The following is a 24676-nucleotide window of genomic DNA, read 5'->3' on the forward strand; positions in this document are numbered from 1 at the left end:
ACCAACTCACCCACCCACCAACCAATCAACCCACCCACCAACCAACCAACCAACCAACTCACCCACCCACCAACCAACCAACCAACTCACCCACCCACCAACCAACCACCCAACCACCCACCTACCCACCAACCAACCAACCAACCCACCCACCTACCAACCAAAAAAAAAAAAAAAAAAAAAAAACCCACAAACATTTCAGATCTTGGAATAACCGACATTGGAAGTTCAGCCTCTGTCAGTCCCCACAGTAAAATGCTTTTAACATAAAGCTTTATCTGTACTGATACCCTTTAAATTAGAGGGCATGGATCTAATTAGATCTCTTAACTCATAGGGCTGTTTTTGTATAGTTGCACCTTAAATCTTATGATACAGGTTTGTTTCAGGGAGGCTTATATCTTTGTTTTGAACTCATCAATCATTTTTTAACTTAGAGTATATTTATTGAATGTCTTTTCTTTGCCAGGGAGTGTGCTAGATGTTAGCTAGATGTTACCGTACAAAGACAGACTTTTTTTTTTTTTTTTTTTTTTTGGTTCCTAATAAGTAATTATAATACAATTCCCCAAATGATAAAGGAGAGGCATTCACAAGGGATCAAGGGAGCACATGAGAAAGTGATTGACTTTTGCCTTAAATGAAGATGTCAGAGATTGCTGTATTGGATCAGAACCCTGAAACGCAAGAAGACAGGAAGGTGGGGGTTGGAGGGAGATCTTGCCGAGAAGAAGGGTTTTGGCAGGAGGAGGAGAAGAGAAGAGAAGAGAAGAGAAGAGAAGAGAGAGGATTGGAGGATAAAATGACTAAAATGTATTATATAAATGTATGAAGATTTCAAACAACAAAAAATGAAAAATAAGTAAAATGTGCACCTATAAACAAAAAGAAATGAGTCACAAATTTGTTGCAAAATAATGCTAACGATAGGTGTATTGAGATGAAAGGTAGAACCAAACATGCTGATACTTTATTCTTAGTTATTTAAGAAAGGCATGACTGACAAAAATTATTTTTCAGAAAGTTGAGTTTGTTTTAGGGTGGGAAGAACATGAACACATGTGAATATGCCCGGAATGTTTGAGGGATAAACCTGGGATAAGAGTGGGGTAGACAAACATTCTTGGGCTTAGTTCTTGTAACCCAGCAATGTCACATGGCAGATCCTTCCATTATGAGGTAGAATCTCTTATCTCATTGCTGGCCTGAGTTGCTCTTGTGGCATGTTATAGTGAACGGGCATCAGCAAATATGACATTATCAAGACTTGAAGAGTGATTGTGACCTGGGTTTCTGTGTTGGGAACTCTGAGGCTATCTTTTGAATGAGTCAGGGACATGAATTGCCACAGGAGAACAGAGGCCTTGCTCACAGCCTTAGGAATTCCCAGTGTGTGATGAGTTCATCTCACATCATCTAGTTAACAGATGAGTCACCATTTGACCAGTAACAGTGGGAGAGTCCAAGGAAATCAGCTACCAGCCCGGATTTCCTCTGATTTGATCTGTCTGAGCTGTCATCTCAGAAGGAACAGCCTGGCTCATGTACAGAATTTGAAACTAAATGAAGTATCATTTTAACCTGTGGATTTGCAGTGTTTGTCATGTAGGAAGCTGATACTCAGATGATCTATGTCAATGACAGGAACGAAGGAAGTTGGGGAGGGAGGCAAGGGGAATGCAAAACATCCCACTGTCACTTTAAGGAGTTTAGCTCTCCAAACATCATTGAGTCATATTTTCTTAAAAAACAAAACAAAACAAAAAACAAAAAAAAAAACAAAACAATACTTCAAACTACCTAAAAGTTTTTTTTTTTAATTGTATAATTTTTATACCAAGATTTATATTTTAAGGAAACTTTCAAGTTAACTGGGCATTACCTTCCATGTGGTAACTCTGTTTTTCTAACTCTAATACATACATAAATGTTTTTAAAGCCTGTCTGTTTGCTATCAAAATAACCTTGTATATTAGGAGCAGAGCATACTAGTGTGAATCACAAGTGTGTGGACAATAGGTTCAAAGCTGAAGCTACTGTAGAGGCTTAGGTGGAGTATGGGATGTGGTAGATCCAGAGATAGAAGATGTATCCCTGAGGAAGGAGGGGAAGGATGTGGTGACAGAGTTATGTATGTAGGGTGGGGATGGAGGAGGATTGAGGAGAGGAAGGATGATAAATACAGTTGAGACAACCAACCTGAATAGCAGGAACCACTGGGTAGAACCTCATCTTGTCAAGAAAGTGAAGAGAGGTAAGAATAAACACACAGGATGTTTTTGATGCTGTGTTTGTTGAGTCTGAGATAATAAGTAGGCCATCAGAGAATAAGTGTAAAGGCATTTAGCTATGTGGGTCTGGGCCAAATATTATTTTTGAAGTCATCCATATACAGGCAGGCGAGTGTTGGGCCCAAGTGGTACCATTGCTACAGGAGGTCAGTACTGCTTCAGCTTTCTTTCTCCTTCTTAAGAAATACAGCTTTCCCTAGTTAGAAATGAGTAGTGGATCATGTATGTCATGGTTTCCAGGCTGTGGTGGCAGCTGAAGCCATCTCCCCAGGTGATTTTGACATTTTCACTCTTATCCTGTTTGATTTATCAAGAAATGAAAGCAGAACGGAGGAAAGGGAATTAGTAAAAGTAGACCAAAGTTCTTAGAGTGGAACTTTCTGGGAGGGAGAGAAGCTCCATAGAAGTAAAGGAACTTTAATAAGGCTAGAGACATTCTTTCTGCATAGAAATCCTGCAGTGTGGAGATTGGTCCTTCATCAAAACTGGCTCATGAAGATCTCTTACTTAGCAGACAAGAGTACTCTGTAGGTGTAAGTAAAAGTTGTCTGTGTAACTAACTGTTCTGTGTTAGAAACACTTCACAAGCCTTAAACATTCAAATACAGCAGGAGTTATAATTGTACTTTGTTGGTCTTTGAAACCAATGTGAGTTTTAACAACTTTTCTTTCTGTCTCCATGGCCAGTATTCTAGGAATGATCTTGCTCTGTGTGGCAGCCTGATCTGAGTGCAAGGCCTGTTTTGGGAAACTGTGGCATGTGATACATAGGGCACCTAGGTGTTGAGGACCACTCTGCCCCACATTAGGGGCCAAAATGTCGGGGACCACTCTATCAATGTTCGACCCACACTGCCAAAAGCCTTGGGGGCTAAATTGTTAGAGCCCACACTGCCCCAGGCTGCTCCGGTCCGGGGGTCAGGGTTCAGCAAAAGAGAGAGGACAGATTTGAGGATTGGAGACCAGACAGAGTGGGATTCAATCCCGTCTATTCTTCAGTCTCTCTTCCTAGTCCAAGTCCCAAGTCTTGAGTTCCTAGTCCCTAGTGCCTCCAAGTTCCAAGTTTCTAGTTCCAAGTTCTAGTCTCGAGACTCTTCCAAGTACAAGTGTCTAATTCCTAGTTCTCTTTCCAAGTCTCAAGTATCTAATAATTTCTTTTGTCTGCTTCTCACCTTTTATATGTCTCACTTCTAAGTCACTCCTTTAAGTCATGCCCTTAGGTCTTATCTCTAAATCACACCTTTAAGTCACGCCCTTAAGTCTTGGCTCTAAATCACACCTTTAAGTCTCAAGCACCCAAGGGAAAATCCTGGGTATCTAAAACAAGATGTTATGAGAGTGTGCTCAGCTGTTGTAGGCTGTTGTAATCAAGTCTCTTGTCAGGGTATATGGCTCAAGATGGCTGCAAGGATGAGAGCCGCCTTCTGTCAGCTCCCCACACTTAGGAAGACCCTCCTTGGCAGAATTGGAACACCATCAGCCTTTCTGGTTTCCAGGTAATTTGTATGCTTTAATTTAAGGTTTCTTTTATTGTTAATATTATTTTTCAAATTAATGATTTTTTCCATCTAGTTTTACATAAGCTAAGGAAAGACCCCATGTCAGGAATTCTCAGACATGATTTGATGTTCCTAGCAGCTTGCATGGAGAACTCTCTGTAGCATAAGCTGGTTCGTTTGACATCTGGCATTCAGGGCTCCTGTGAGAGCAGCTTCCCCCTCAGTGTTCCCCTAAAGCATTCCTGCTGTGCCCCTTCTGTCCGAGCATAAACACATCACAGGAAATGGACATGTCAAGAAGTGGCTTTCCAAGAAGGAATAAAAAAAAAAAAAAATGCCTGGATCAGTTCCACCTGGATTTGATGTCCAGTTTCGGGACTGCTAGCAGCCATAAGGGTGGAGACTGTTGTCCTGAGTCAATGGTACCTTGGTCTGTTTCTGCCTTAAACTCCCCATGCCCAGCATACTTTGAAATCCACAGTGTTCTCTTAGTTGTCCCCAGGGAGTCTTGCTGAGGAAAATTGCTTCAGGACCTTTAACATGTGAGGGAGGAGATGGAGTGTCTTTCCTTATGTTAGTGAGAGCAGCTGGATTTAGTTGTTTACAGTTGTAAACATGGAATGGCATAGGCTGAGGTCAGGGACACATTTTGAAATAATTGAAAGTCTACAGTTAGAACTATAATTAATTAAATGGATCTATTTTGGTGACTTGCTTTAATCTGCAGATATTAAAACAATGAAAGAAAATGGGTTTGTAACAAGGACGTTAAGACACTTAAGTAGAAGAAAGGAAAGGTTTTCCCAATACCCTTGCTATGGTCTTTCCCGGTCCATTTTCTGCTCCAGCTTAATGATGCAGTTTAAGGAAAGCCATGCACTCTCTGTTTCTATACTCCGATTGCAGCAAGTATCAGTCCAGCCACCCTTTCAGATTTACTTCAAGGAAACACAGGCTTGCAAACTGCTCTCCGTTGTTTTGTCTGAACTGCAGACATCCTGCAGCACACACTGGGTCCGCTGCTGGAGCCAGGAATCTAGAGGTGAGCGAGCATCGAACAGCACTTAGCAGAGTGAGGCAGGCGGGCCTGCGAGAAAGGATGGAGGTGAGCCAGAAACTAATGGGGAAATAGGGGGTCGTCGTTAATTTTGATGTGGGGAAATCTGAAAGGCTCTTGTGCATGCCAGGGTATTTGAATATTTGGCAAACAGCTGGCTGGGCTCTGAGAGAGCGCCTCTTGATTCGCCTCGTCAGATGTTCAGAGATAAAACGAGTCAGCCCGCACGCCAGCACATAGCTCATAGCCTTGCAGTCAGTTTTGAATTTAGATTTGAATTGTGATATCAATGTCATGGTGGCACATGCTTTGAGAAAGTACTTACAGAGAATAATTGAAAGATTCAGTGAGAAGCTTCTGAAAGCCGTAATTTAAAGTTCCTCAGCCTCCACAGTACTCTCCCCATTAAAATTTAAAGCGACAGAAGCCCAATTATGGATGGTTATTTTCTTAAATAAAATCATATTTCTACCACAAGTGAAAGATTCATTGCTGCCCACTAATCTCTGTCAGGAGAACTCGTCTCGGAGCCGTCCAGAGTTAGTAGCCGAGCGAGCAGTTAGCTTTATCCTGGGGACAATGGGGCGGCACTGGGGGAAGCCAAGCTGCAAGGCCTCCAAGGAGGAGCCTGACTTGCGGGAGGCTGATTTGCATGATAATCACCATTATGGATCCTCTTCGGTGCCAGCCTCCACACTTAACCAAATGCAGTATAACTTTAATGGCAGCTGGGAAGTCTGAGCAAGGGTTGTAGCACACAGTTTGCAAAGCCCGAATGACGTCAAAAGCTGTTAGGAGAGGCCAGCGGCTGTGAAGATAGCCAGGCAGAGAAGCTTGAAACCACAAGGAGGCTTGGAGTAACTTTAAAATCTGATAAAGCATATAACTTTGGGGGCGGTTGAAAGGCGTGGAACGTTTCAAGTTCTTTTAACTCAGGGAGATCTGTTCAGCAGAAGGAGCCGTGTCGTCTTTCTAGGACTTCCGCGCGGCCACTGAAACTCTGGCAACGAAACACATCAGTGGGAACTTTCCCCAGACGCCTTTCCAGTGAGAAAGTTTAGTCATTTTCAGATAAAAGTCCGAAGCCAGATTTTTAGAGCATAAATCTCTCCTCGAATTTATTTGGTCCGTTGGATTTTACTTTATGCTGCATTGTGACTTGGAGAATGTGGTATAATTGTAACCAGAACAAAATAGTTCAAAAGGCCAGTCAAGCTTAAACCACTCTTATTTAGGGAAAAATAAAATTATTCTGTGGAGTTTCTGGAGACAAAGGAGTATGGAAACCAACCGACAGTGAGCCTGGAGATTAAATGATACAGAAGGCATTGTGTATACATACACAAGCACTAACCTAAACAATGTCTTGTAGATGCCAAATTATAACATTTCTGAAGTTTTAAAGTTCGACCAACCATTTTCAAGTAGGCCTTGTTTCTGGTGTTTTGCTGCACTCTGTGTTCTAGATGAAGTCAGTAAACGGACAGCAGGACATGAACACAGATAGCCTTCCACTGATTCTGCTCACTCTGTGCAGTGTCTCTGTACCCTGGCAGGCCATGGGTTCTCCGTGCAGCATAGACTCTTGCTGCAATTCCATCTCTTCATTTGTCAGTTTTGCAGTGTTGCTGACCACCTTGTAAGAAATTTAAAAAGAACTCTTTAACAGTTTGCAGCCTGAATTCAGCTGCCTTGACTCTTACTCTGCCCCATAAGGGAGTACCTTGCCCATTTAAAAGTTGGTGATGGCTACCTGGGAGACCTCAAGTAAATGTCACCACATGTCTCCACTGAAGAGGGCTTTCTCACCAAGTCACACATTGTCTCTAAGGGAAGGGCCACACTGCCTGTCTTACCAAGATGGCTTAGTTATGCAGTCTGTATACAGGTGAGTTTGAGCTTTCCTATTAAACTACCTCCTACTCTGGCCTCAAGCAGCAACAGCAGGTTGCATTCTGGTTTCCCATCTATACTTTATTATGTATTATCCAGAGAGAATAATAATAATTTATGTATTATCTAAAGAGAATAACAATTCTCTTTCATGTATTATGTTTTGCTGCAGTAAACATGATAGCACTTTTGATTTTGTTAATTTCTGATATTATTAGAATCTTCTAAATGGAATTTCTGTAATCTCACATAAGACTCAAGTGCTTAATTAACTGTTTAATTAACAAGCAGAAGCTCTTTGGTTAGAAAGGGTCATGAGAGCCCAGTGGTTGTTTGTCCTGTCTCGCTGGAAGCAACTTTCTCTTCCTGCCATGACTTTGAAAACTCCAGAGATTTGACTTCACCATCTTGTAGTCATGATGCACTGGCCAAATGAGTTGGAAGTAAAACAGAAAGACTGAATCCTATGGTGATAGTGTGGTGTGCCTGCTTGATAAAGCAACAAAACAAAAGAAGACAAGAGATTATCAAATTATAGAAGCCCTAGATAGTTGGAATATTGTACACTACATAGTAGAAAAACGTATACTTTATTTAAAGTGGCTATGGAGGATTAATCCACTCCACATGTCCTGGACAACAAACTGACCAAGGAAACCCTGGATAGCTTAATACCAGGAAGCCAAATAAAGACCTTTGAGAGTCCTGGCTGGCTTCAAACAACCTCACTCTATCCTTTGCCTCAGAGCCTCAGGCCAGAAAGACAAGAAGGGCTGCCCTTCATCTGCATTGCTTTGCTTGTGCCCCAGGCCTATTGCTTTGCAGAGGGCTCTTTGCAAAGTATTGTCAAGACAAAGGTGTGGGATTTTGAATTCTAAAAGTGCCCCACTCCAAAGGTGCATATGATTTATTTGGAATATTCGCAGCCTGTGTCAGAGAGACTCACATACATCCAGTTGTGGGATCAATGGGACCAGGGTTGCAGATAAGTGCTTGATGGGCTGTCACATCTTGGGTACACATGAGAAAACATATCTGCATTAGAAAAAGATGTAGCAAGAGCAGCAGAGACAGCCCTGTTAAACAGCCAGGGATGATCACATGATCACGTGATCATGTGATGTGTTCATTTCTACAACACCATGGAAAGGATCGGGCAGTCTGGCTGTGTTAAATCATTTCATTGCACACCAAGGAGATTCAAAATGGACTTTTAATTATGACTGCTGATTCTCTATGGGTATAATTCTTAATATGGCATCTGATTAGGGTAATTTCTCTAATTGATGAATAGAACACTTAAACTTGTTGGCTTCAGCTTGTTGTTATAGATTGACCATTTTATATTCTGATTTTTGCTGAAGAACAAATTCCAGGCACTCCTTGTCTATTATAGTTTGAGGTCCCTGCTCTCCCTTCTTTCATCTCTGTGAGGCTTTCTAGATTGGCTAATGGAGACAGAGCAGGGCTAAGTGACTATTAAACTCTTTCCATATACAGTAAAAGCCATTAACTTGGACCTCACTAAACTTTGGGTTTATGAAAATGAGGGCAGGGCTTGGGTTAAAGTTTACTTTTGCATTGTGCCTAAACTGAAGTTTTGCTGGGCTAATAAAAAAAACTGTAGGGATGTCACCATTATTGTAAAAAGCAGACTCTTGACGTCTCTTAGAGAAAAGCCTTGTAAGAGAGGTAATGAAGTGGCAGGGCAGAATGGGAGAGTGCGAAGTTGAGGATCCTTACCAGCTCTGTGATCTCAGTTTCTCCAAGTATTCCCCCTTCTGTAAAATAGAGATAGTTATCTGCTTTATGGGGTGGCTCTGAGGGTTAGGTTTAATGCATACAAAATACCTAGTATGAAGATGTTACTTTGTAAGTATTAGGCAATTATTGTATTCCTAAAATAAGTGGTAAACTGTTTCAAATACTTCCCATTCTTTGACTCAAGCAAGCTTCCTTGATTAAGTGGGAGTTCAGTCACTTCACCTGGTATTGTGCTTTACTTCGGAGCGATTGTAAGGAGCAGAACTGCATTCAGTCAAACACAGGTATAGAAGTAGTTGTGTATTCCAGGCAGGTCATGTCTCAACTTTTGATTTTTAATTTATAAAAACCAGAAGTCAATCCCACTTTACTCTGTTTCTGGTGCTTGAGATTGGATCATTTACAAGGAATAGAAATTTAACCACAGTTCTGGGATCCAAGTGCTAACATGTAATAAAGTTTTCTTTAATTAATTTGTTAGGTTATTCTTATTGGAAATAATTTTCCCCATATGATATATTCTGATTATAGTTTCTGTTCCCTCATCTACCCCCAGCTTCTTACAACATCCCATGCTGCCAACTTCACTTCCTTTTCTCTCTGTTTAGAAACCAGGCAGGCAAATCAAACTAAAATAAAAAAAAAAAAAAAGAAAGAAAAAGCATGAGAAACACACAACACACACATACACCCATACTCACGCACACACTCTCACACTCTCACACACATACACACACAAAACCCATAGAAACACATAATCAGAAACCATAATATAGATGAAAAAGACCATTAAGGAAAAAATGTCCAAGCAAAGCATTATGAGACAAAATATCTGCCATCTACTTCTGGGCATGAGGCTTGCCCTTACCTGTGGTTTGTATACTCTGTTACACTACACTGGAGTAAACAAATTTTTTCTTTGGGAGAATGTCTATTTCCCCCTTTGGCCTGATCCTTTGTAGGCCCTGTGTATGCTGCTGTGATCTCTGGTAGGTCACATGTGCCTCAGTCCTGATATGGCTGTAAAGCATGTTTCCTGCTGTCTTATAATCTTTCTCATGGGAAGTTTTGATGAAGATATCTCATTAGGACTGAATGTTTCATAATCCCTCATTCTCTCCACATTATATATTCACAGGGCTCTATATTGGCTTCTCTGATAATGGTTGGGTGAGATATTGATCTATGGGTATAGCAGAATGTCATTAGGAGTCATTTTATTGCTACATTCATTTAGCAAAACAATAGTATACTGTTTTCTTCTAGGTCCATTCCTATCTAGTGTGAGATTCTTGTCTACTTGAACAGTGTTAGACATGGGTTCAGTCTCATAGAATGAGTCCCAGTTCCAATCAGAGAGTGGTTGGTTACTCCTGCAGCATTTAGGCCACTATTGCACCAGTGTATCATGTAGATATCTCACCACCATATATCAGAGTCTGTGGCTGTGTACTGTTTACTCTTCTCTGGTAGCATGTAGAGTCCTTTGACTACTATGAACCCTAGCCAGTGTGAGGTAGGCTCTAGTTAGTCATTGTCTCTACTTCTCCATGTTCAGGGAGCTATGTTGATGTTGTCTTTATCAGCAGGGCTTTACCATCAGTTTGTGGAGAGCAACCAAAATCCTTGACAATAGTCTGAGTTGCTTGGGGGGTTTTTCATGGTTTCTTTGGCCAGCAACTTGAGTAGATGTAATCCGTTCCTGGCACTGGAGGCTTCAGTTGGTGCTCAGAAGAAACTAGTTGGAGCTATTTTCCCTTTTATATGGTAGTTTCATTTAGATTTCATATATATATGTATATATGTATATATGTATATATGTATATATGTATATATGTATATATGTATATATGTATATATGTATATATGTATATATGTATATATGTATATATGTATATATGTATATATGTATATATGTATATATGTATATATGTATATATGTATATGTATGTACATATATAGATGTATTACTTTCATATGTATTTATGTATACACACACACACACTTCTACTCTAGTAGTTTTTCATATGACCTCTCAAATGGTCCCTCCATGAATTTCCTCCTTACTCCTTCTTTCTCCTCCTTCTTCATTTAAGCCTTTCATTTCACACTGTATTTTGTCTCTGCTACACTATCAGTACTGGAACCACTTCACTGGGAGTTTCTCAGATATCCTGCTCTTGCTTTGTGTCAAGGAGATCCTATAGTTTTGGATCTGTATGAATGGCTCCTTCATGCACTCCAGCAGTTCTTTAGTGGAGTAGGTGTTGGGGTAGGCCAACTATTCCAAGTGCTGTGGCAGGTAAGTGGCTCTGATGACCTCAGGGCCAGTTCTTCTGCCTGACATATGTCTCAAGGGAGCAAGCAGGGGGGCATCTCTCCCTGGACCATGCCAGTGCATTGCAGACAAGTGACAGGGGCCAGCTCCCCTATGATCTCACCCTGGGGCCAACTGGTGCCCCCACCCCGAGCCACCAGGGTAAGCTCTACTGTGATGCTCAGGTAGGAACAGGACCCACTCCCCTGAGGTAGCTTGTGAGGGACAGGGACAGTTCTGCTCTCTTAAGCAAGTGATGGAGCTAGCTGTCTCATGTTTGCATCCTCAGGACCTGCTCATCTGCAACTCTCAGCAATGTGCAGGGCTTACTCTTCCTAGTACTACAGACAGATAGGGTTGGGGTCAGCCTCATGCCTCTAGGTTCAGCTTTCTCACAATGCCCAGGTTAAGGCAGTTCTGAGCATCCCTCAGAAATCAATATGTTCCTGGGTGGCAGGCCAGACCAGGAATGTCTGCCTGGCTCTTGGTGATGACAAATATCTGCTGCTGCAGGGTCATGGACCCAGATGTGACCCCCAGGGGCATCACATGCCAGGACTCAACCATGGTCCCAGGTAGCATCACCAGCTTCTAACATCAGGCTGTTCCTCACTGCCCTCGAGTCTTCAATTTTGCCTCTCCTTATTGTGCCCACATCCTCCTGTTGCTCTCTCTCTTCCATTTCTCTACCACTTACTTGCTTCTCTTAGTGGAGCCTAGGGTCTGTGAGTGTCTGCGGTTCTCTGAGGAGTGGTTTCAGGAGTACTATGCCCTCCTTGTGCATTATGAAACTGGGCAAGGGTCATCTGAGGCATGATCTTCCCTTTCCCCCCCAACCCCCTCTCCCCTTCCTGTGCAACACTGGACTAGTGGTTAACTCAGGTTAGTTCTCTGTCTAGGACCTATGGTGTCAAGTTTGGTGGTGGTCTTGGGTTCATTCTTTGCACAGCCTGCCCCTTGTGAAGGTTGTCTCTCTCAGGTTTTTTCTAGTCTCCCTTGGGGGGCTTGCTTCCCACCCTGGGAGCTCATCTGGATCTGCCTTGCGCCAGATCAGTGGTTATCTCAGGCTCACATTTTTTCAGGGAACGGTAGACTACTAATCATTCAGATGCTCATGCTCATGTCTGTGAGCATAACAGAGTATCATTAATAATGTCAGGGATTGGTTCTTGCCCATTGAATTAGCCTCAAGTTGGGCCAGGTATTATTTGGCCTCAGTTTCTGCTCCATCTTTGTCTCTGCACTTCTTGTCGGTAGGACAAATTTTGGGTCAGAGGTTTTGTGGGTGGGTTGGAGTCCTTATCTCTCCACTGGGAATCCTGCCTGGCTACAGGAGGCAGCCACTTATCCTTCACTGCTAGGAGTCTCAGCTAGAGTCATCCTCATAGATTCTTTGGAGCCTCCTCCATATCAGGTCTCTGGCACATCCTAGATATTGCATCTCTTCCCTCACCCATGGTCAATTTCCATTCACTCTCCTGGTCCTCTCTCCTCAGCTCTCCCTACACCTTATCTCTACCCAGGTTCTCATCCTCCTCCCTGATCCTACCCAGTTCCCTCCCTCCATCCACCTTGGATGACGATTTTATTTTCATTTCTGAGTAATATTCAGCATCCTCCCTTGGGCCTTCCTTGTTATTTAACTTCTTCGGGTTTGTGGGTTGTACTGTGGGTATCCTATACTTTATGGCTAATGTCCACTTATAATTGAGTACATACCATACATGTCATTTTGGATCTGGGTTGCCTCACTCAGGGTGATATTTTCTAGTTCCATCCATTTGCTTGCAAATTTCATAATGTCCTTGTTTTTAATGGCTGAGTAGTACTTCATTGTGTAAATGCACCACATTTTCTGTATCCACTCTTCAGTTGAGGGACATCTGGGTTGTTTCCAGTTTCTGGCTGTTATGAATAAAACTGCTATGAACATAGTGGAACAAGTATGGTATAGTGGAACATATTTTGAATATATGCCCAGGAGTGGTACAGCTGGGTTCTGAGGTAGAACTATTCCCATTTTTCTGAGAAATGGCCAGATTTATTTCCAGAGTGGCTGTACCAGTTTGTACTCCCACCAACAGTGGAAGAGTGTTCCCCTTGTTCCACATCCTCCCCAGCATGGTCTTGTTGCTTGAGGCTTTGATCATTATGTCTTCCTTCAAAACCCTGTACTCTACAACACTGGGAATTCTGAACAAAATGGATGATTTTCTAGATAGATACTATTTACCAAAGTTAAAACAAGATGAGGTAAACTGTTTAAATAATTATAAAATCCCTAAGGAACTAGAAGCAGTCATTAAAAGTCTCCCAACCACCACCACCACCCACTAACACCAATACCACCACCACCACCAACAACAACAATAACAACAACAATAAAGAAAAAAAACACCTCAGATGGTTTTAATACAGAATTCTACCATTTTTTTTTTAAATTCAGTAGTGAGATTTTTAGTGTTCACGAACTTGTAAACTTTAGTTGTTGTGGGTATTCTACTTTAATCCATAGTAGTCAGATAGGATGCAGGGTGTCGTATCAATTTTTTTTTATATCTGTTGAGACTTGCATTGTGCCCAATTACTACATCCAATTTTGGAGAAACCTCCATAAACTGATGATAATATACTTGTGTGTGTGTGTGTGTGTGTGATGTTTTATAAATGTCTACTAGGCCTATTTCATATTTTATACTATTTAACTGCAGCACATCTCTGCATCTCTGTTTCTTTTTGTCTCGATGACTTGTGTATTGGTGAGAGTGGAGTATTGAAGGCTGCCACTATCACTGTGTGAGGGTAAATATGTGATGTTAGTTACTGTGTTTCTTTTATGAATTTTGGTGCCCTTGTATTTGGTCTTTAAATATTTAGAATTATAGTATCCTCTTTGTGGATTTTCCCTTTGATGAGTATGCAGAATCCCTTTCTCTTTTCTGATTAGTTTTGGTTTCTAGTCTATTTTTCCAGATGTTAAAATGGGTACATTGGCTTGCTTTTTGGATCCATTTGCTTAGAACATCTTTTTCTATCATTTTACCAGGTTGTATCTATCTTTGATAGTAAGGTGTGTTTCTTAAATGCACCAGAAAAACAACTTTTTTTCTAGTCTCATCAGCTTCTCTATATCTTTCTGTTTGAGAACTAAGATCACTGATGCTGAGAGTTAACAGTGAGCAGAGCCTATCGATCCCTCTTATTTTGATGCTGTGGTGTGGGTTTCCACTCCTCTTTTGGTTTGCAGGTATGAGATTATTTATTCCTTGTGTTTTCTCAGATATGGTTAACTCTGCACACTGAACTTTTCCTTCTAGCACTGTCTGTAGAGCTGGGTTTGTAGATCTACCCTGCTTGAATTTGGTTTTCTCTTTTTTAGATCTACTATGATTGATAGTTTTGATGGATACAGTAATCTGGAAAGAAATTTGTGGTCTCTTAAAGTGTGTAGAGCATCTGTATAGGGCCTCTGGCTTTTAGCCTCTACATTGAGAAGTCTGGTGTTATTATGGTATGTAACTTGGTCTTTTTCCCTCTCAGCTTTTTAATATTTTTTGTTGTTTCTTTTTTTTTGTATATTTAGTGGTTCTTTCCTTGTAATTTTTTTCCAGATGTGGTTTCTGTGAAGCCCTGGGTGTCCTGGAACTGGCTCTGTAGACCAGTCTAGTCTCAAACTTAGAGACCAGAAGGACTCTCAGAAGAGTCCTGAGATTAAAAGCTACCACACCTGGTTTTAGTGTTTTGATTATTGTGTATCATGGGGCATTTATTTAGTACTCTCTATGCTTCTTGTACCTGGATAACCAAGCACCTATTCTAACTTAGGAAAATTTTCATTTATGATCTTGTTGAAAATATTTTTTGTGCACTTATTGGGCCTATTTTCTCTAATCCTATTATTCACAGATTTAGTCTTTTCATAGTGTCCCAGATTTACTTGATGTTTTATATATAGATTATTTTTTTAAAGATTTAACATATTTTTGACTGAGATAACCATTTCTTTTACCTTGTTTTCAGTGTCTGAAATTTTTTCTTTCATGTCATATACTCTACTTATGAGGAATGTCTCTGAGATTTTGGGTTGATTATTTAAATTTTCATTTTCAGTTTTGTCTTTGCCTGAGTTTTCCTTAGTGATTCTATTTCTATTTTCACATCTTGAATTGTTTCCATTATTTCATTGAACTGTTTGTATTTTCACAGATTTCTTTTTTGTTTTTATTATTAAGTTTTAAAATTAAGTATTTTACTTATTTATATCTCAAATATTCTCTAGGGAGAATATCTCCTGTTTCCTCCTCCCAGAGTTCTTCACAACATCTCCTCTCCCCTTTGCCTATGAGAGAGTGTTTCCCCAACCCCTTATCTGGAGCATCAAGTCTGTACAGAATTAGGTGCATCTTCTCCCACAGAGGCCAGACAAGGCAGTCCTCTGCTACATATGTGCTAGGGTCCTTGGACCAGCCTGTGTATGCTATTTGGTTTAAAGCACTCTTTAGGTGCTTTATTAATATTCTCTTCAAGGCCCTTGAATTTGTATTAGCTATTTTGAAGTTCTTGTTGTGTATTTCAGCTATATTGCATTTTTTAGGACAATAGTAGCAGGGTTCCTGGCAGATTGTCTTGGCTATGATTGGGTTTTCTGCACTGGTGTCTCATTATCTGGTACTGGGATGATTGTGATTTTAGGCATTGCTATTTGATATTGACTTTTTGAGGTGGGTGTTTCATTCCTTGGGCTTGTGTTGCCTGCCCTCTCTGAATCTACAAAAAATGTGGGAGCTGTATTTTACATGACAGGAAGTGCTTCTGAGTCCCTGACAGGTGTGGCCTTTGGAGATCCTGGGTAGAAGTGTTTCTAAGTATCAATGCATGACAAGGAGGAATAGGGATTGGCTAGAAGGTGTGGGCTGAGAGAATCCACAGGAAGGAAGAAACTTGGGCCTACTCTGTGATTCAATGGAATTCCCAGGAATGGAGATGGAGTGAGAGAGGACAGTCCCCTGGAAGTGTCTGCTACAGGGATGGGGATAAAACTATGTAAATTGTGATGGAGGACAGGAAGGAGAGTGAAGATGGCCAACTTGTTACCCAGACCAGTGGGTGAGGTTATTGGATTTTCACTTTATCAGTAGAACTGATAAAGGTCTTTTTGCTGCTTTGTCACATGATAGGAGAGAGGAGAGAAACAGAAGAGGGCTTCACAGAAGAGAGGAGATGAGAGTAAAACATCTTCGAATATGATAATACCAGTCCCAACCCTGAGAATGAATTTCCTACAAATGTACACTACTTACCATTCTAAAATCTTGCTTGTTAGTGCTACCAGAATGACAATTAAATTTAAGCATGAATTTTGGACAGCAAAAACCCTCAACCCATAGCAACATCTGCTCTAAGAATCTCACAATGATTAAATGAAATTATGCATATAATGTGGCTAGCTCAGCAACAGTAGAGTAAATACTCTCTTTTCTGCTGTTGCTAGTTCTGTGATGTCTTGACAGTTCTCCATTAATTTTTGGAAGATTTATTTTTAGTAATGTGTATAAGTATGTCTATGTGTGGATATATTCACGTGTGCAGGTGCCCGTAGAGACCAGAAGATGGTTTGGACCTTCTGAAACTGGAGATACAGATGGTTTTGAATCCACCTGATATGGATTCTGGGAGCCCAACTTGGGTTCTTTGCAAAAGCACTATGAGCTCTTAACCTCTGACCCACTCTCTAGTCCCAAGGTCTCCATTCTTTTGACTCTCTATTCATTAAGTTCATCTTCATTAATGAATATACTCTAGGTATAATCTCCATCCCAGGTGATAGTTTCAACATACCAGCAACAAACTATAGTGAAGTAGTAATGGTGATTAAATATGAGTAAAAGGAGAAAATAATATTTAAAACTTTAAGCATAAGTTATATATAAATTGCTGCACTATAGGTTCTGTATAGTATGTGTGTCCTTTACCAAAGGACTTTATATTAGCTAGAAAGAGATGGAACTTTGTATTTGAGTAGACAAAAGTATGGATCTCTCACTAGCTCATAACATTCACTTGGAGAAAAAAACCAATCTATGTTGAGATTACAGAATTGCCAGGTCCTGCATGAGACTATACTCTATCCATTCTTTAATGACAGGCTTACATACTTTGTAGAATCCATCTCTTCAACCGATTTGGCTGAATTATTCAGGTGCCTGGAAAATGGGTATTTCTCACAGCGAAATGGAAGCAGCCAAAAATGCATGTTTATTAAGAACTCTTCAACAGAAGCAAAATGTATTGTTTTTTTTTTTTTCTGAAAATTCTCATTCATGCTATCTTTGTAGATTCATGAAATGCCAGTTTTCCTTGTAATAACAGAAGAATTTTTTTTCTTGAGATTCTGTACAATGGCAATACAAATTCATACTCATAAACATTTTATAAAAATCAGGGTTTATGATCATATATGAACAACAGAAACTTGTAATGATAACGTATGGGGGCAGGAGAGGGCAGGATTGCGGCTATGTGCTTTTGGTTTTCTAGGGCTAATGAAGTTAAGTAGGTCATGAAAAAGTGGTTATGAGCTGGAAGATGATTTGAACATTAAGAGGAACTGCTGCTCTTACAGAGAACCCCAGATTTGGGTTCCATTAATCACATTGGGTTGCTGACAACTTCTTGTAACTCCAGTTCCTAGGACTGATATTCTCTTCTGACATCTGCAGGAACCTGAATGCACAAGGTGCACATATATCCACTGCAGTGTACATAGGCACATATAATAAATAAATATTTTCACTTTTTTTTAGTTTGTTAACAATCAGTGGTTTAATGTGGGTTATTTAATATATAAACTAATGAATCTGAAAAATTAATCATTTGTTAGGTCATGTTATTAAAGACTTGAGGGCATACACCATTTTACTACTTGTACTATATGAGATCTCTGTTGAAAATGCTATTAAACTACAGCATTATTTGTCTAGACTGGACATGCCTTGCTAGTTAGGTTATCATTTTTATTTATCAAATACTGACTTACTTGTAGGAATAGTTTCAAAAGCTGGAGATATGGCGATAACAACAACAGGTTGTTATCAATCCTATGAAGTAGATATAGCAAAACAACCAACCAACCAAACAAACAACCAAACAAAATAAGGTAATCAAATTTACGAAGTTTGTTCAAAGTTGGGTGGCTCCAAGTTTAGAACTGAAACTCTGGTGCTAACGTAGTTTGGTTAGGTATGGTCTCATAGACTCACATTTTCGAATGCTTAGCTTATAGGGAGTGGTACTATAAGAGGTATGGGCTTGTTGGAGGAAGTGTGTCACTTTGGAGTTGAGCTTTGAGGTCTTACATATGCTCAAGATAAGTCCAGTGTAGGCACAGTCCCCTTCTGCTGCCTGCAGATTAAGATGTAGAACTCTTGGCTCCTCCAGCACCATGTCTGCCTGCATGTTGACATGCTTCCCATCACTACTAGACTGGACTAACCTCTGAAACTATAAGCTATGACTAATTAAATGTTTTCCTTTATAAGATTTCTCCTTGTCTGGATGCTCACAGCTAGCCATTTGAACTGATCAGCAAGTTCCCAATGGAGGAGTTAGAGAGAAGACTGAAGGAGCTGAAGGGGTTTGTGGTCCCATGGGGAAAGCAACAGTACCAACCAACCAGAGCTCCCAGGGTTTAAATCACCAGCCTGGGAGCACACCTATAGCTTCAGCTGTATATGTAAGGAAGGATGGCCTTGTCTGGCATAGGTGGGAGAGGAGGTCCTTTGTCTCATGAAGGCTGGATACCCCAGTGTGGGGGAATTCGAGGGCAGGGAGGTGGGAGTGGGTGGGTGGGTGGGGGCATATCCTCATAGAAGCAAGAGGAGGGGGATGGAATAGGGGGCTTCTGGGTGGGAGGAATGGGAAAGGGGACAACATCTGAAATGTAAATAAAGTATCCAATAAAAAAATTAATTAAAAAAAAGAGTTGCCTTGATCATGGTGTCTCTTCACAGCATTAATTCCCCGGGACAGAAGTACGTAAACAAAAGTAGGTACTATATTTTTAAAAAGTAGCCTGACCTGTAACTTGATTAAGAAACCCCAATTTTTTCAACAAGATAGAAGGAGCTCACCAACACAAGGGGCTACTGTATCATCCTGGGAGTGCCTATGTTTCAACTGTTACTCAAGGAAAACACAGAACATATACCTTATTCCTTTGTTATTCCTGGATATTGGTTTACTAATATGTCAGCAAACTCTACTCCTGCTGTCTAGTCACTTTACCTAATGCCATAAAGATCTAAAATCATCTTTGTAGCTATGATCCAGTTAAAATTTAGGGGAAAATTGAACAATTGGCAATCTCTGTCAAACATGGTAAAAAAAAGCATTATTTCAAAGAAAATGTTCTGTTCACAGATATGTTCAAATAACAGAGGACCCTATGGCTTTAGGAGATGCCTAGGACACTGACCACTTCTTTTTAAGTCCCATATTATCAAGGACATGTATATATGTATGCGCTATGTGGATGATATATTGAAATATTCAAAATTTGTGAAATGTCATGAATATTACATGATTCTACAGTAAATTTGGCCATCTGCAAGTACTGATGCAAATTTTTTGCATCAGAAAGTCCACTGGCTTTCCCATTTGGCAGAAAGGCTTGTAGAAGCCCTCAGGATTTGTCTTGCTTACATCCTTACTCCCCACAAGATCTCAGACTTGAAGATTTATGTTGTCAAAATGTGCACTTAGAGAAATGGCTTCATAGAAAACTTTAAGGTTCCAAGTGAAATGTTTTTCAGTATATGAATCATGAACAACTTTGGCTTAGAACTTTAGTTTTTCAGAATTTTTGGTCTATTCTTATAAAGTTTACATGTTTACTATTTACTAAAGGAAAAAAGGAAGTAAGACACATTTGTTGAAATGATTCTTTGATATTAGTTGAATTGAGATGGACCTTCAGAACCTTGGCAGCCTACAGTAGCCAATGCTTTGATCTTTTGTCTCAAGTTGATGTATTGGTACTACGTCTTTTTGTTCTTAGAGGCAGGGTAGTTAAAGCTGGGGGAGTGAGAAGATGAAGGGAACTTTGGTCTCCTGCTTCTAACGGTCAGCACCAAGTACACAAAGTGACCTTTATCTGAGTTCTTATAGAGCTAATATCTATTTAGAGGAATAACATATAGTAGATTCTTAATGAGAACCAAGGGCTAAACTGCATTGTACAGTTTCCAGATGGATCCATTAGTTTGGGATAAATTAGAGGATTAGAGGGATAAATTAGTTTAGACTTGTTTTGAATGGACTTTTTAAAAGATTATATTGTAATTGGAGTGCCAAAAGATAAAAGAATTCAGAGAAGAGGCTGTGAAAAGAGATTTCGAATATTGAAAGGTCAGTAGACTTGTGTGCTAGAAGCAGATTTCATGTAGTAAGATAGAATAGGAAAGTAGAGAATCTCAGGACCCAGGTCGATGTTAGACCATAGAAATCCATGTTGTTTAATGACTATGTATGTGTTTCTGTGCACACACATATGGATGTGGGTGTGCACATAGATGATATGCATGTAGAAGTCAGAGGGTAGCCTCCGGTGTTGGTCATTAAGTTCTTACCACCATTTTTGTTTGATATAAGGGCTGTCATTGCCTTGGAACTTGACCAGAAAGCTATGGTAGCTGCTTTGTGAACTCTGTTTTGCAGGCATGTACCACTGTGCCTGGATTTCTATGTGGGTTCTAGGGATCCAGGATCAGGTACTTATGCTTATGAGCAAAGTTCTTTACCAACTGATCTGCCTATCATCCATAAAGTATTTATTGTTATAAAAATAAAGTCAGTGCTAGCTTCTTCACTATTTTATGAAGCTAAGTCAGAATAAATTAACAAGTGATGAATATATGTAGCTATATATTAATATTATAAAAGCACAATATGATTTATCTAGGCTAGGCATAGGCTTCCATGTATGGGAAGAAGCCAAGGTTAGGTGGATTATGGTCTGATGCCTAGCCTCACTAGGACTGGCAGAAATCCAAACTTCAATGCCCAAGAGGATATGATAATCCCTTGATTCATTCAGTGACTGATTTATGAGGAGGTTCAATTTATCAAAATTTGGCTTAGTAGGCTGTGGGTAGCAGGAGAGATACAGAATGAGGAGTGGCACTATTGTTGTAGTTAGTAACCTTATCATAGCTGAACCCTGTCAATAACTCAGGTCATAGACTAGAATTGGAAAACTGTGTCATGAAGACACTTGAATTGTTGGGAGGAGGAAGGTTAGTGAGGGGAGAAGCCATTTTAATGGATTAAGCTAACATGTCTAACAATGGGAGAAAACAGAGAAATGGTGAAGCAATGTGCATGCAGAACAATTCCAAATGTTTTGCTGGATAACAAGTTTCATTCCATCTGGTGGGCTTCTCTATGGCCTGTAGTGATGGCAAAGGCTTAGAGGACAAGAGTACTGGGCCATTTAAGGAATAGTCTAGGGACCCAGTTCATAGCTGCGATGGAGGTAGTGCTATTTAGCCAGAGGTAAGATGACAACAGAGGTCACATAGGCTAAGCCAGGAACTTGTTATATTCCAACCTTAGGACAGTGCCTCATCAAGGAAGGAGGAGTGTTAAAAACTGTAGGAGAAAGTAGGTTTGAAATGAAAATAGCATTTCAAATTAAGAAGTGAATAGGGTTCTGTGACAAGTTTGCTAAAACAGACAAAGATGGATTATAAATTCTCAAGTCACATGGCAGCTTTACTCATGAGCTGAGGGTCAAGTGAGCATACAGTCAATACATGAATCATAAAAAATTCTGATCTAGAACTTTATTTGCAGTTCTTGGTTATTATAGAGTTTAAATGTTTGCACAAATATAAGTTCTCCGGTCTACTTTGAAAAGATCCAAATAAGGTAAATTAGTAAATAAATTAATTCTGTTAAAGCTAAACTTGTTTTTTGGTTCTTGGAATCTTACCCTGCAGGGACATTTCAGAGAGCACAGAGACACATAGAATAGTCTCTTTAAAAACTATTATTTTAAAACATTACAGGTCCTTTGTGTTCAGTCATATGTCTTTTGCCTACATGTTTTTTTTTTTTTTTTTTTTTTTTTTTGGCTCTTTTTTGATTGTTTGTTTGCTTTGTCCTATTCCAGTGTTTCTATGCTTTATTCTATTTTATTATTATTTTTTTGAGTACCTGCCTTTTTTTTTTTTTTTTTTACCTCAGGAGAGGGAGAAAAAAAGTGTGGATTTGGATGTGAGGGAAGGTGGGGAGAATAGAGAGGAGTTGGATAAAGAAAGAATATAATTAAAATATACTGTATAAAAAATCTACTTTCAATAAAAGAAAAATAGAAACAAAGAAAAAAGACATCTATCTTTCCTAGTCCAAAGTGGTCTTATTGATGTAAGTGTGTACAGACATGAAGGAAAACCCTCTGTGGGACGCTGCTGACTCATGCCATGCCACTCTCATAAGACATTTCTTGTTGCAATTAATGACTGATATGTTAGAACCCCTGGTCTCTTGCTTGTCTGATAAGATAGAACTTGGTTGAACATGGCTCCCGCCTTGTGAAAGCTCTCAGCCATTTTCATGGTGCAGTATGACAGGCTGCAGGCAGGGCCTTTACATTCATAAAAGGGTAAGGCATGAGGCTTCAAGTGGGCAGATATAGAATACAAAATGCTTATCAGCCAGGGGATATTTATTTCCAAAACATATAGGATATGGGGTTTCTGACTTTATTCAGTTTAGATCTACACCTGGGGTTGGGATGAAATTTAAAATTGTTATTTGATGTAGAAAAAGAAAGATTTAAATAGTATGATTCTCATTGTGTTTTGAAATGTTGAACTTCATTTTAATGATCAGCAAAAGGCCAACTTTGATACTTCTGAAAGTTCTCAGTAAGAAATGGATAAATAATTGGTTCCTATTTTGTTCACAGATATACTGCTGCCTGGACTGGGTCAGAAAGCCACAGGTGCTTCAAACCACCTTTTATCCTAATCTGGTTGGAAATAGAACCATTGGAGGCTCATCTTGTTACCTTCAGCAGAAATGGAAACAAATCAAGACTTTGAGAATGCCAGTGGTCAGCAAAGGCTTGTTAACAAAGCTTGTAAAGGAAATCTCCCAGACAGTATGCCTCCCTTGCCTGAAATCCACAGCAGTTGAAGCCACCCCATCTCAGCTGCTGCTCAGTCAATACAACCCTTCCAAATTGATGTGGACTGAGACATTCATTAGCTTTCAAGTTATTAGAGTGCTTACTATGTACAAGTCACTGTACAAAAGATAGGAGAGAAAATGAGAAGATAGGGCCTGCCTACAATGATGCCACAATTAGTTTCAGGATGCACATTTCTTTCTTCTGTTCATAATTAAAATGTTCTCCAATGCAAGACACAAATGGATAGAATCTGTAAATATTTTAAACTTCATTAATGAGAAACAAAGTGGGACATAGCATAACAATAGCAAACCATTCTGAGAAATTCAAGTCATTTTAATCCTTTACTGTTTTATTTTATTATTTTACAGTGGCGGAATAAAATCTATTTTCTTTATTCACTAAATTGTCTGAACACTCTATAGCCATACAGTTTTGAGCTAATTTGAAGTCAAATTAGCTATACGTGTAGGTGGTCTGCTGGAAAACTCATACATTTCCTGAGAGGGGAGAGGTGAGTTACACCTCTCGTCTCTAGAGGCACCTACCTGCTATGTTCTCATACCCACCATTCTGAGTGAGATAATGATGATAAGAGGAATATCTAGATAAACTCTGGGGGTTGCGACTCATAGATCCAAGACTGGACAGAAAGAAACAAAACTTCTGGCAAAAAAAAAAATACTTTAAACATCTGGCTGAGAAATTTTTATAAGTATTCGTCTGTTGTCTCCCATAGCTAGAATAACGGTACAGTTTACTAAAAAGCTATATCTGACATGAGAACAAGTCATTACTTTTTCAATGTTAAGATACTGATATGAGCAGAGACATTGGGCATCCTATAGTGTTTGTGACCTATTTTCATAAGGATGAGCTAGCAGCAGCCAATGTTGTTTTGAACAGTGTCCATATAATTGAAAACATGCCTACACTTTTTACAACATCATCAACCGACTTCTTAATTAATCTGCCAATACCAACTGTCAATAACACTGTGTGCTGCTTGAGAAGTGAGTACTGTTGCTTGAACCTTGTTAAATAAACAATGTTGCCCCTGTATGACGAGTCTCACGTGTTCTTTGGATGTACCACTTCATTGCTGACTGGTGAAAATTATACTATTTCCTTTCTTTTAATTTTAAGGCATTATTAGTTTATTCTTGGTAAGGAAGAGCTCTAATTTAGCTAGTAACTTCAGGCATAGGATGGATTGTCCTACCGCCAAGCTCCTGGTCATGAGGAATTCTTAGTTATCTATTTGCGTTATACCAAACTGCATGATTATTACCTGCTGCGAGAGACACCTTTAGAGAGTTCATCTCTACATTACAAATTTCTACTTAGCACAGAACTTAGTGAAAACTAGGTCTTTATTTAGCACACATGTATGATTATGGAATGTAAAGTAGCCTTTCACACTATGGCTCTTTTAAGAATGTATTAAAGAGAGAGAGAGAGAGGAGTCTAGTAGAATCGCACCTTTATTGGTTTGTACTTTATGGTCAATATACTGAGAAAATGACTAAATAAAGAGAATTTTTTTTTATACAGTCTAGTCACCTGGACCTCATCAGGAGTGTTTTAGAGTCACGGTTCAGCCTTGTTATTTATGCTAATGTCTATTTTCCTCTGCCCTGGCCCTCAGCACTCTTCTTCCTG

General features: G+C 39.7%; 1 long non-coding RNA gene across 1 annotated transcript; it reads left to right on the forward strand.

The window, feature by feature from the left end:
* The first annotated feature begins 4673 nt into the window (after nt 1-4673).
* Nucleotides 4674-24076, forward strand: LOC143440348 (uncharacterized). The gene is made up of 2 exons (XR_013108083.1): nt 4674-4895; nt 22790-24076. It is a non-coding gene; the product is annotated as an uncharacterized LOC143440348 (long non-coding RNA).
* Nucleotides 24077-24676: the final 600 nt, after the last annotated feature.

This window comes from Arvicanthis niloticus, chromosome 29, assembly GCF_011762505.2.
Source record: "Arvicanthis niloticus isolate mArvNil1 chromosome 29, mArvNil1.pat.X, whole genome shotgun sequence".
Lineage (NCBI taxonomy): Eukaryota > Metazoa > Chordata > Mammalia > Rodentia > Muridae > Arvicanthis > Arvicanthis niloticus.